The sequence below is a fragment of the Arachis hypogaea genome, chromosome 13 (genome assembly GCF_003086295.3).
Source record: "Arachis hypogaea cultivar Tifrunner chromosome 13, arahy.Tifrunner.gnm2.J5K5, whole genome shotgun sequence".
Lineage (NCBI taxonomy): Eukaryota > Viridiplantae > Streptophyta > Magnoliopsida > Fabales > Fabaceae > Arachis > Arachis hypogaea.
Window position 1 is genome coordinate 91,041,457 of NC_092048.1, and position 10,502 is coordinate 91,051,958.

Here is a 10,502-nt window from a genome sequence, read left to right on the forward strand (position 1 = left end):
CTTGCGACTGTGGGCCATCACGCGTACGCATCCCTAACGCGCACACATGACCATGAAAAATCGGTGTAAATGATGTTTGGCCAGAGAGTTATGATGGTGTGGGTCTGGAACTGTGCTGGGAGCACAACCCCATCACGCGTACGTGTCCCTGACCCGTACGCGTCGCTATCCCATCCAGGCCTGTGATGCCAGGGCATCATGGCCTGTTTTTCTATGCTTTTTCAGTAGATTTTAATTCAGTTTTCATACAATTTCTGGTAATAAAGGAGCAAAAGCATGATAAATCTCTGCATGAAACAAAATCCCAAGCATAGGTGAATTTTAGTTAATATACATGGTAAATATGATGAAATAGATCACACTAAGTGAAAGTATGATTTTGAGCATTAGTAGCACACTTAGTATAGTAAAGTTTATCTTGTATGTTACTTTGATACACTTTGTTTGCTTGATTTCAGACCAAAAGAAGCAGAGAAGAGCCACATTAGTGGCTACGTTAGCGCCACTAACGTGGCCATTAAAGTGGAAGGAAGGAAAGCTTGGAAAGCTAGTGAGAACGTTAACGCCACTAACATTAGCAAAGGGCAAGAAGGCCCACGTTAGCGACCCCGTTAGCTTCACTAACGTGGGCACTAACGTGGAAGAAAAGAGAAGCCCCAACGTTAGTGAGAAAGTTAATGGCATTAACTTTGAAGAAGGAAAGGGAAACGCCAACGTTAGTGGTAAAGGTGAGTGCCACTAACGTTTGCGAAGGCTAGAAGACTCACGTTAGCTTCCACATTAGTTACATTAACGTGGGAACTAACGTGGAAGGAAAGGGAGATGCCAAAGTTAGTGGAAAAGGTGATCTCCACTAACGTTTGTGAAGCAAAAAGACCCACGTTAGCTTCCACGTTAACTACATTAACGTGGTAGTTAACGTGGGCAAAAGTCTCACCTAGAAGCCTGACCATGCCTTCTTCAAACAAGAATAACTTGAGCCACAAAGCTCCAAATGAGGTGATTCCAGTGGCATTGGAAAGTAGGATTCTAGAGCTTTCCAAGCATATATGGCACTACATGATGAACACTAAATTTGAGGGAGAAAACCTGCCCCGAAAGTGCAAAGATGAACATGGTATCAACCTGTAGTAAGGCCAGCTGACCTCTTCACCTTCCAAGAAGTATAATTCAAGTTGTAGAGCTCCAAATGATGCGCTTCCAAAGGCGTTGAAAAGTAGACATCCAGGGCTTTCCAATAATATATAATAGTATGGGGTGGATATTAATTTGAGCTTTAGAAACTGGCAATTTTCAGCCCCTGATCGCGGACGTTATTGGCACTCACGTTTGCCAATAACGCCAGCCACTATGCAGCAACCCTATCCTCTTCAAAGGAGCATAACCTGAGTTACAGAAGTCCAATTGAGGTGATTCTAGTTGCGTTAGAAATCTGACATTCAGAGCTTTTCAACCATATATAATACTCTATAGTGGGTATGAAATTGGAGTACAAACCAGAGGCATCTTTTAAGCCCCAAAACACCAACTGGGTAGCAAGTGTGACGTTAGCCAAACTAACTTTAGCACTAACGCCACACTTGTAGCGTTAGTATGGCTAACGGCAGCAACAACGCCAAGTCATCTTGGACCTCAATTTGATTCACTTCTCTCTCAAGTCCACTTCAAAGCTCAAGCAAGCAAGCCCACAAGTGTCAACCAATCAAGGCCACAAGAAGCATCTAGAATAGAAATTTTTATTTCATTATAATTTGCTTTTAATTTCATTTTTTAATTTAGGAGAGCCTATATAAAGGCCTTAGCTTTTACTTTGAAGATATATTGGAACGGAGAATTGAAGGAAGGGGGGAGAGTGAAGACCAATTCGAACTTCTGTGAATTGGCACACTCCAAGGGGAGTGGGTCTTCGGACCCCTCCCCTCAACCACTCTTCCTCCTTTTCTCTTATTTTCTTCCTTAGGAGTAGTTTAGTTTTCTTTGTACTTTTCATTTATGAATTTTGAAGTTTCAATTCTAGTTTTAATCTTTATCTTTACTTTCTGCACTTTCTTTCTTTTCTATTTTGGTAGAGCAATGATCAACTAACTCTTTTCATTGGGTTAGGGAGCTCTGTTGTAATTTGATGGATCAATAATAGTTTTCATTTCTCTTCTTCTTTCTTTTCTCTTGATTTTACTAGAAAGCTTTCAATCTTCATCCAATTGGGTAGTTATCTTGGAAAAGAAGCTATTCATACTTGGATCTCATCTGAACCTTGGAAGAGGAATGAAGGGATCATGCTAGAAATGCTTTCTCATGTTGGACCAAATTGGGGTTGGATGGGTATGTGACTATAACCCTACCAACACTTGATTTGGGAAAGCATGTGGTATAATCAGTGATCATACTTCATCTCTTCTCATGAGCAATAGACCAAGGAATTGGCTATTGATCAAGATTTGAGAGATTGAATTACAAGGAATTGTAATTCGATCACTTAAGATTGCCAAGGAGATCAATGAACGCATTGATTGAGGAAGAGATGAGAATGAACTTGATCCGGAGGATTGCAATATCTTTTGATCCCAATGTTCAATTTATTTTTAGTTCTTACATTTACTTTTCTTGCCATTTTACTTTTCTGCACTTTATTTCTTTCTTTACTTTTATGCCATTTAAATTTTCTTGTTGCTTATCACTCCAATCTGATTCGTCTAACTAGGATAATCAATTAACCATTGATTGCTTAATCCGTTAATCTCTGTGGGTTTCGATCTCACTCTTTTGTGAGATATTACTTGACGACAATTCGGTATACTTGCCGAAGGAAAATTGTTGAGAGACAAGTTTTCGCGTGCTATCAAGTTTATAGCGCCGTTGCCGGGGATTAATTGTGATTAACAAACTACCGGTTGGTTGATTACCTAGATTAGTCATTTTCTTTTTGTTTTGCTTTATTCATGTAATTGCTTTAGTTCTTTACTTTCTATGCCCTCTAACTGTTTGTGTTAATGCCTCACCAAGAAGCCCCTGTTCGTGATAGCTCTGGCTCTTGGTGATTATGTTATTAATACAACAGTTCTTTTACTCATCTTCTTTCCAAATAAAATTGGCATATGATCACATTCTAGGTTTGGTGTTGCCCTGCAACAATCTATTTTCAATCTTTCTGGATACTTGCATCAATTCCAAGAGAAAGTGTCACACTAAGTTTGGTGTGCCACTTATTTTTTCTATGCAATGTATCCAGCAACACCACTTGTTTGTACAATCATAATGCCTTTGCTTCTTTAGCCTACAGTGTTATCCTTAATTTTTGCTTGCTTAACCGCATACATCACTCACAATTCAGTATGTAAGACATTCATGACCCATCATAGACCCCACCACCACTGTTTTATTTGCTGCTTGAAGACAAGCAATTAGTCTAAATTGGTGTGGGAAGGGAGAAAAGTAGGAGAAAAAGGGCAACAACAATGAAGATGAACTACAAGGTGGTAAAGTTCCTTTTTCCTCTTACTTATTTCTAGTACATTCAATTGCATGATTGTCTTCTAATTTCTTTGTATGTATGTGTGCTTGCTCCTCATGAATAAGCATAGTTTGATTCTTGAATTACAATATGTTGCTGTGACATTATGATTGCCATCTTGAATTTTTGTGAGTTCAAAGCAATGAAGTTTCATGATCATAAACAAACAAGGTCATTTAAGAAGAAGTTGGCATGAGCATATAAGTATTGGGAAGCTAGCATGACTATTGTTGCTCAATTACATTTGAATTTATTTAATTGAAGTTTTCATCTAGGACATTTTATGAAATTTTGGAAATCATGAAAAACCTTGAAAAAGTAATTGCAAATAAGGCAAGAAAAGAAAAGGGAGAGAATGAGAAAGTTGAAGGCTCTGAGTACCAATGACAATTCAATTGCTAAGTGCTTGTGGTGTTTATGTATCAAGCAAAAAGCTTGAAAACAAAACATTTAGAGTCAAGGCTAGGCTCAAGTGCAAAAGCACTCCCTCAAAGCTCAAGGCTCTGAGCATCAATGATTAGAGAATCAAGAAGACAAGAAAACAAATGAGCTAAAAGAGTCCTCTGATTAAATGCTTGTGGTGCTTATGTATCAAGTGGTAATACTTGAAAACAAAGCATTTAGAGTCGTAGCTTTCAAATCATGGTGCAAAGAACCTGAGAAGATAAGATAAAAAGAGAATGACAAGCTTGTTCAAGGGAGAAACATACAGAAAAGACTTCATAAAATGAGCTAGATAGAGGCATCAATCATCTGAATTTCTTTTGTGATTGTTGCATGCATAGAAAGCTAGCTAACCATGAACATTACACTGCTACTCTTCTTACCTTGGATGTCAAACCTTATTGCATGATTCTCCTCTTGCTTGGGGACAAGCAAGCTTTAAGTTTGGTGTTGTGATGCTAGGGCATCATGGCCTATTTTTCTATGCTTTTTCAGTAGATTTTAATTCAGTTTTCATACAATTTCTGCTGATAAAGGAGCAAAAGCATGATAAATCTCTGCATGAAACAAAATCCCAAGTGATGAGCGGATAATTTATACGCTTTTTGGCATTGTTTTTAGTATGTTTTTAGTAGAATCTAGTTACTTTTAGGGATGTTTTCATTAGTTTTTATGTTAAATTCACATTTCTGGACTTTACTATGAGTTTGTGTGTTTTTCTGTGATTTCAAGTATTTTCTGGCTGAAATTGAGGGACTTGAGCAAAAATCAGATTCAGAGGTTGAAGAAGGACTGCTGATGCTGTTGGACTCTGACCTCCCTGCACTAAAAATGGATTTTCTGGAACTATAGAACTCAAAATGGCGCGCTTCTAATTTCATTGGAGAGTAGACATCTAGGGCTTTCCATCAATATATAATAGTCCATAATTTGCCCAATTTTAGACGACGCAAACTGGCGTTCAACGCCAGCTCTCTGCCCAATTCTGGCGTCCAGCGCCAGAAACAAGTTGCAAAGTAGAGTTCAACGCCCATACTGGCACAAAAGCTGGCGTCCAACTCCAAGAATGACCTCTCCACGTGTAGACTTCAAGCTCAGCCCAAGCACACACCAAGTGGGCCCCGGAAGTGGATTTATGCATCAATTACTTACTTCTGTAAACCCTAGTAGCTAGTTTATTATAAATAGGACCTTTTACTATTGTATTAGACATCCTGGATTGTATTTCTAATCCTGTGATCACGATTTGGGGGCTGGCCATTCGGCCATGCCTGGACTTTTCACTTATGTATTTTTAACGGTAGAGTTTCTACACTCCATAGATTAAGGTGTGGAGCTCTGCTGTTCCTCAAAGATTAATGCAAAGTACTACTGTTTTCTATTCAATTTAACTTATTCCACTTCTAAGATATTCATTCACACTTCAACCTGAATGTGATGAACGTGACAATCATCATCATTCCCTATGAACGCGTGCCTGACAACCACTCCCGTTCTACATTAGACTGAACGAGTATCTCTTAGATTACTAATACAGGGGACCGAGTCCGAGATATTGGGATCTTCGTGGTATAAGCTAGATTGATGGCAGCATTCATGAGAATCCGAAAAGTCTAAACCTTGTCCGTGGTATTCCGAGTAGGATTCAATGATTGAATGACTGTGACGAGCTTCAAACTCGCGATTGCTGGGCGTAGTGACAGACGCAAAAGGATAGTAAATCCTATTCCAGCATGATCGAGAACCGACAGATGAATAGCCGTGCCGTGACAGGGTGCGTTGACCATTTTCACTGAGAGGATAGGATGTAACCATTGACAAGGGTGATGCCTCCAGACGATTAGCCGTGCTGTGACAGGGCATTTGGATCATTTTCCCGAGAGAAGACCGAAAGTAGCCATTGACAATGGTGATGCATTACATAAAGCTTGCCATGGAAAGGAGTAAGACTGATTGGATGAAGACAGCAGGAAAGTAGAGGTTCAGAGGAACGAAAGCATCTCTATGCGCTTATCTGAAATTCTCACCAATGATTTACATAAGTATTTCTATCCCTATTTTATTAATTATTTTCGAAAACCCCATTACTATTTTATATCCGCCTGACTGAGATTTACAAGGTGACCATAGCTTGCTTCATACCGACAATCTCCGTGGGATTCGACCCTTACTCACGTAAGGTATTACTTGGACGACCCAATGCACTTGCTGGTTAGTTGTGCGAAGTTGTGAACCATGGTATTGGCATCATGTTTTTGGCGCCATTGCCAGGGAAAGAAAGAGCAATGAAGTTTACATAATCAAAGTGTAATCACAATTTCTGCGCACCAAGTTTTTGGCGCCGTTGCCGGGGATTGTTCGAGTTTGGACAACTGACGGTTCATCTTGTTGCTCAGATTAGGTAATTTTCTTTTTGTTTTATTTTCAAAAAATTTTTCAAAAATATTTCAAAATTTTCTCCTTTGTTTTCGAAAAAAAAAATGTTTTCAAAAATATATTTTTCTTCAAAATTTTTAAGAATGAATTCTAGTGTTTCATGAAGCATGTTGAAGCCTGGTTGGCTGTAAAGCCACGACTGTAGGGCATGTTAGGCATGTCATGTCTGGATACATACTAAAGCTTGGCTGGCTATTAAGCCATGCCTGACCCTTTGATTGGAGCTTTAGACTAAAGAGCATAAGATTCCTGGAATTCATATTAAAATTTTGGAATCCTTATTTTTCTTTTTCAAAATGATTTTCAAAAAATTAAAAAGAAAATACAAAAAAAATCATAAAATCATAAAAATCAAAAATATTTTGTGTTTCTTGTTTGAGTCTTGAGTCATGTTATAAGTTTGGTGTCAATTGCATGTGCATCTTGCATTTTTCGAAAATTCTCATGCATTCATAGTGTTCTTCATGATCTTCAAGTTGTTCTTGGTAAGTCTTCTTGTTTGATCTTTGCATTTGCATGTTTTGTGTCTTTTCTTGTTTTTCATATGCATTCTTGAATTCTTAGTGTCTAAGCATTAAAGAATTCTAAGTTTGGTGTCTTGCATGTTTTCCTTGCATTAAAAATTTTTCAAAAATATGTTCTTGGTGTTCATCTTGACATTCAAAGTATTCTTGGTGTTCATCTTGACATTCATAGCATTCTTGCATGCATTCATTGTTTTAATCTAAAAATTTCATGCATTGCATCATTCTTCTTGTTTTTCTCTCTCATTATTAAAATTCAAAAATAAAAAAAATATCTTTCCCTTTTTCTCTCTTAAAATTTCGAAAATTAGATTTGACTTTTTCAAAAATTTTTAAAAAATCTAGTTATTTTTATGAGTCAAATCAAATTTTCAATTTAAAAATCTCATCTTTTTCAAAATCTTTTCAAAAATAAAATCTTTTTCAAATTTCTTAGTTATTTTCGAAAATTCCAAAAATATTTTTCAAAAATCTTTTTCTTATTTTTATATCAAATTTTTGAAAATAACATAATCAATTAATGTTTTGATTCAAAAATTTCAAGTTTGTTACTTACTTGTTAAGAAAGATTCAAACTTTAAGTTTTAGAATCATATCTTGTGATTTCTTGTGAATCAAGTCATTAATTGTGATTTTAAAATTTAAATCTTTTTCAAAACTAATTTCAATCATATCTTTTCAAAAATATCTTCTCATCTTATCTTTTTCAAAATTTGATTTCAAAATATCTCTTTTAACTTCTTATCTTCTTATCTTTTCAAAATTGATTTTCAAAATTTGTTTCAACTAACTAACTAACTTTTTGTTTGTTTCTTATCTTTTTCAAAACTACCTAACTAACTCTCTCTCTCTAATTTTCGAAAATATCTCCCCCTTTTTCAAAAATTCTTTTTTTATCTATTTAACTAATTATTTTAATTTTTAATTTTAATTTTCGAAAATTACTAACCTTTTTCAAAAACTATTTTCAAAAATCACTAACTCTTTTTCAAAAATTATTTTCGAAATTCTCCCTCTCTCATCTCATTCTAATTATTTATTCATCTACTAACACTTCTCTTCATCTCACATCACTCACCAAATTCGAACCCCCTCTTCCATCTGTGTTCGAATTTTTCTTCTTCTCTTCTTCTACTAACAATAAGGAACCTCTTTACTGTGACATAGAGGATTCCTCTTCTTTTCTTTTTCTCTTCTCTTTCTTATGAGCAGGGACAAAGAAAAAGGCATTCTTGTTGAAGCTGATCCAGAACCTGAAAGGACTCTGAAGAGGAAACTAAGAGAAGCTAAATTACAACAATCCAGAGACAACCTTATTGAAAAGTTCGAACAAGTAAAGGAGATGGCAGCCGAACCTAACAACAATAATGCAAGGAGAATGCTTGGTGACTTTATTGCACCTAATTCCAATTTACATGGAAGAAGCATCTCCATTCCTGCCATTGGAGCAAACAACTTTGAGCTGAAACCTTAGCTAGTTTCTCTGATGCAGCAGAACTGCAAGTTTCATGGACTTCCATCTGAAGATCCTTTTCAGTTCTTAACTGAATTCTTGCAGATATGTGATATTGTTAAGACTAATGGAGTGGATCCTGAAGTCTACAGGCTCATGCTTTTCCCTTTTGCTGTAAGAGACAGAGCTAGAGTGTGGTTGGACTCTCAACCCAAAGACAGCCTGAACTCTTGGGATAAGCTGGTCACGGCTTTCTTAGCCAAGTTCTTTCCTCCTCAAAAGCTGAGCAAGCTTAGAGTGGATGTTCAAACCTTCAAACAAAAAGATGGTGAATCCCTCTATGAAGCTTGGGAAAGATACAAACAGTTGACCAAAAAGTGTCCTTCTGACATGCTTTCAGAATGGACCATCCTGGATATATTCTATGATGGTTTATCTGAGTTATCAAAGATGTCATTGGATACTTCTACAGGTGGATCCATTCACCTAAAGAAAACGCCTGCAGAAGCTCAAGAACTCATTGACATGGTTGCTAATAACCAGTTCATGTACACTTCTGAGAGGAATCCTGTGAGTAATGGGACGCCTATGAAGAAGGGAGTTCTTGAAGTTGATACTCTGAATGCCATATTGGCTCAGAATAAAATATTGACTCAGCAAGTCAATATGATTTCTCAGAGTATGAATGGAATGCAAGCTGCATCCAACAGTACTCAAGAGGCATCTTCTGAGGAAGAAGCTTATGATCCTGAAAACCCTGCAATAGCAGAGGTGAATTACTTAGGTGAACCTTATGGAAACACCTATAATCAATCATGGAGAAATCATCCAAATCTCTCATGGAAGGATCAAAGGCCTCAACAAGGCTTTAATAATGGTGGAAGAAACAGGTTTAACAATAATAAACCTTCTCCATCATCCACTCAGCAACAGACAGGGAACTCTGAACAAAATACTTCTAATTTAGCAAACTTAGTTTCTGATCTATCCGAGGCCACTGTAAGTTTCATGAATGAAACAAGGTCTTCCATTAGAAATTTGGAAGCACAAGTGGGCCAGCTGAGTAAAAGGATCACTGAAATCCCTCCTAGTACTCTCCCAAGCAATACAGAAGAGAATCCAAAAGGAGAGTGCAAGGCCATTGACATAAGCACCATGGCCGAACCTGGAAGGGAAGGAGAGGACGTGAATCCCAAGGAGGAAGACCTCTTGGGATGCCCAGTGATCAATAAGGAGCTTCCCTCTGAGGAACCAAAGGACTCTGAGGCTCATCTAGAGACCATAGAGATTCCATTGAACCTCCTTATGCCCTTCATGAGCTCTGATGAGTATTCCTCTTCTGAAGAGAATGAGGATGTTACTGAAGAGCAAGCTGCCAAGTTCCTTGGTTCAATCATGAAGCTGAATGCCAAATTATTTGGTATTGAAACTTGGGAAGATGAACCTCCCTTGTTCACCAATGAACTAAGTGATCTGGATCAACTGACATTGCCTCAGAAGAGACAGGATCCTGGAAAGTTCATAATACCTTGCACCATAGGCACCATGATCTTTAAGGCTCTGTGTGACCTTGGTTCAGGGATAAACCTCATGCCTCTCTCTGTAATAGAGAAACTGGGAATCTATGGGGTGCAAGCTGCTAAAATCTCATTAGAGATGGCAGACAATTCAAGAAAACAGGCTTATGGACAAGTAGAGGACGTGTTAGTAAAGGTTGAAGGCCTTTACATCCCTGCTGATTTCATAGTCCTAGACAATGAAAAGGAAGAGGATGAATCCATCATCCTAGGAAGACCTTTCCTAGCCACAGCAAGAGCTGTGATTGATATGGACAGAGGAGAATTGATCCTTCAATTAAATAAGGACAACCTTGTGTTTACAACTCAAGGATCTCTCTCTGCATCCATGGAGAGGAAGCAGAAAAAGCTTCTCTCAAAGCAGAGTCAAACAAAGCCCCCACAGTCAAACTCTAAGTTTGGTGTTGGGAGGCCACAACCAAACTCTAAGTTTGGTGTTGAACTCCCATATCCAAACTCTAAGTTTGGTGTTGGAGAGTCTCAACAAAGCTCTAAACATCTGTGAGGCTCCATGAGAGCCCACTGTCAAGCTACTGACATTAAAGAAGCGCTTGTTG

General features: G+C 37.7%; 1 non-coding gene across 1 annotated transcript; it reads right to left on the reverse strand.

The window, feature by feature from the left end:
* Window positions 1-8,656: 8,656 nt before the first annotated feature.
* On the reverse strand, window positions 8,657-8,764 carry LOC112738633 (small nucleolar RNA R71). Its single transcript, XR_003169582.1, has one exon. It is a non-coding gene; the product is annotated as a small nucleolar RNA R71 (small nucleolar RNA).
* Between the last annotated feature and the right edge of the window lie 1,738 nt (window positions 8,765-10,502).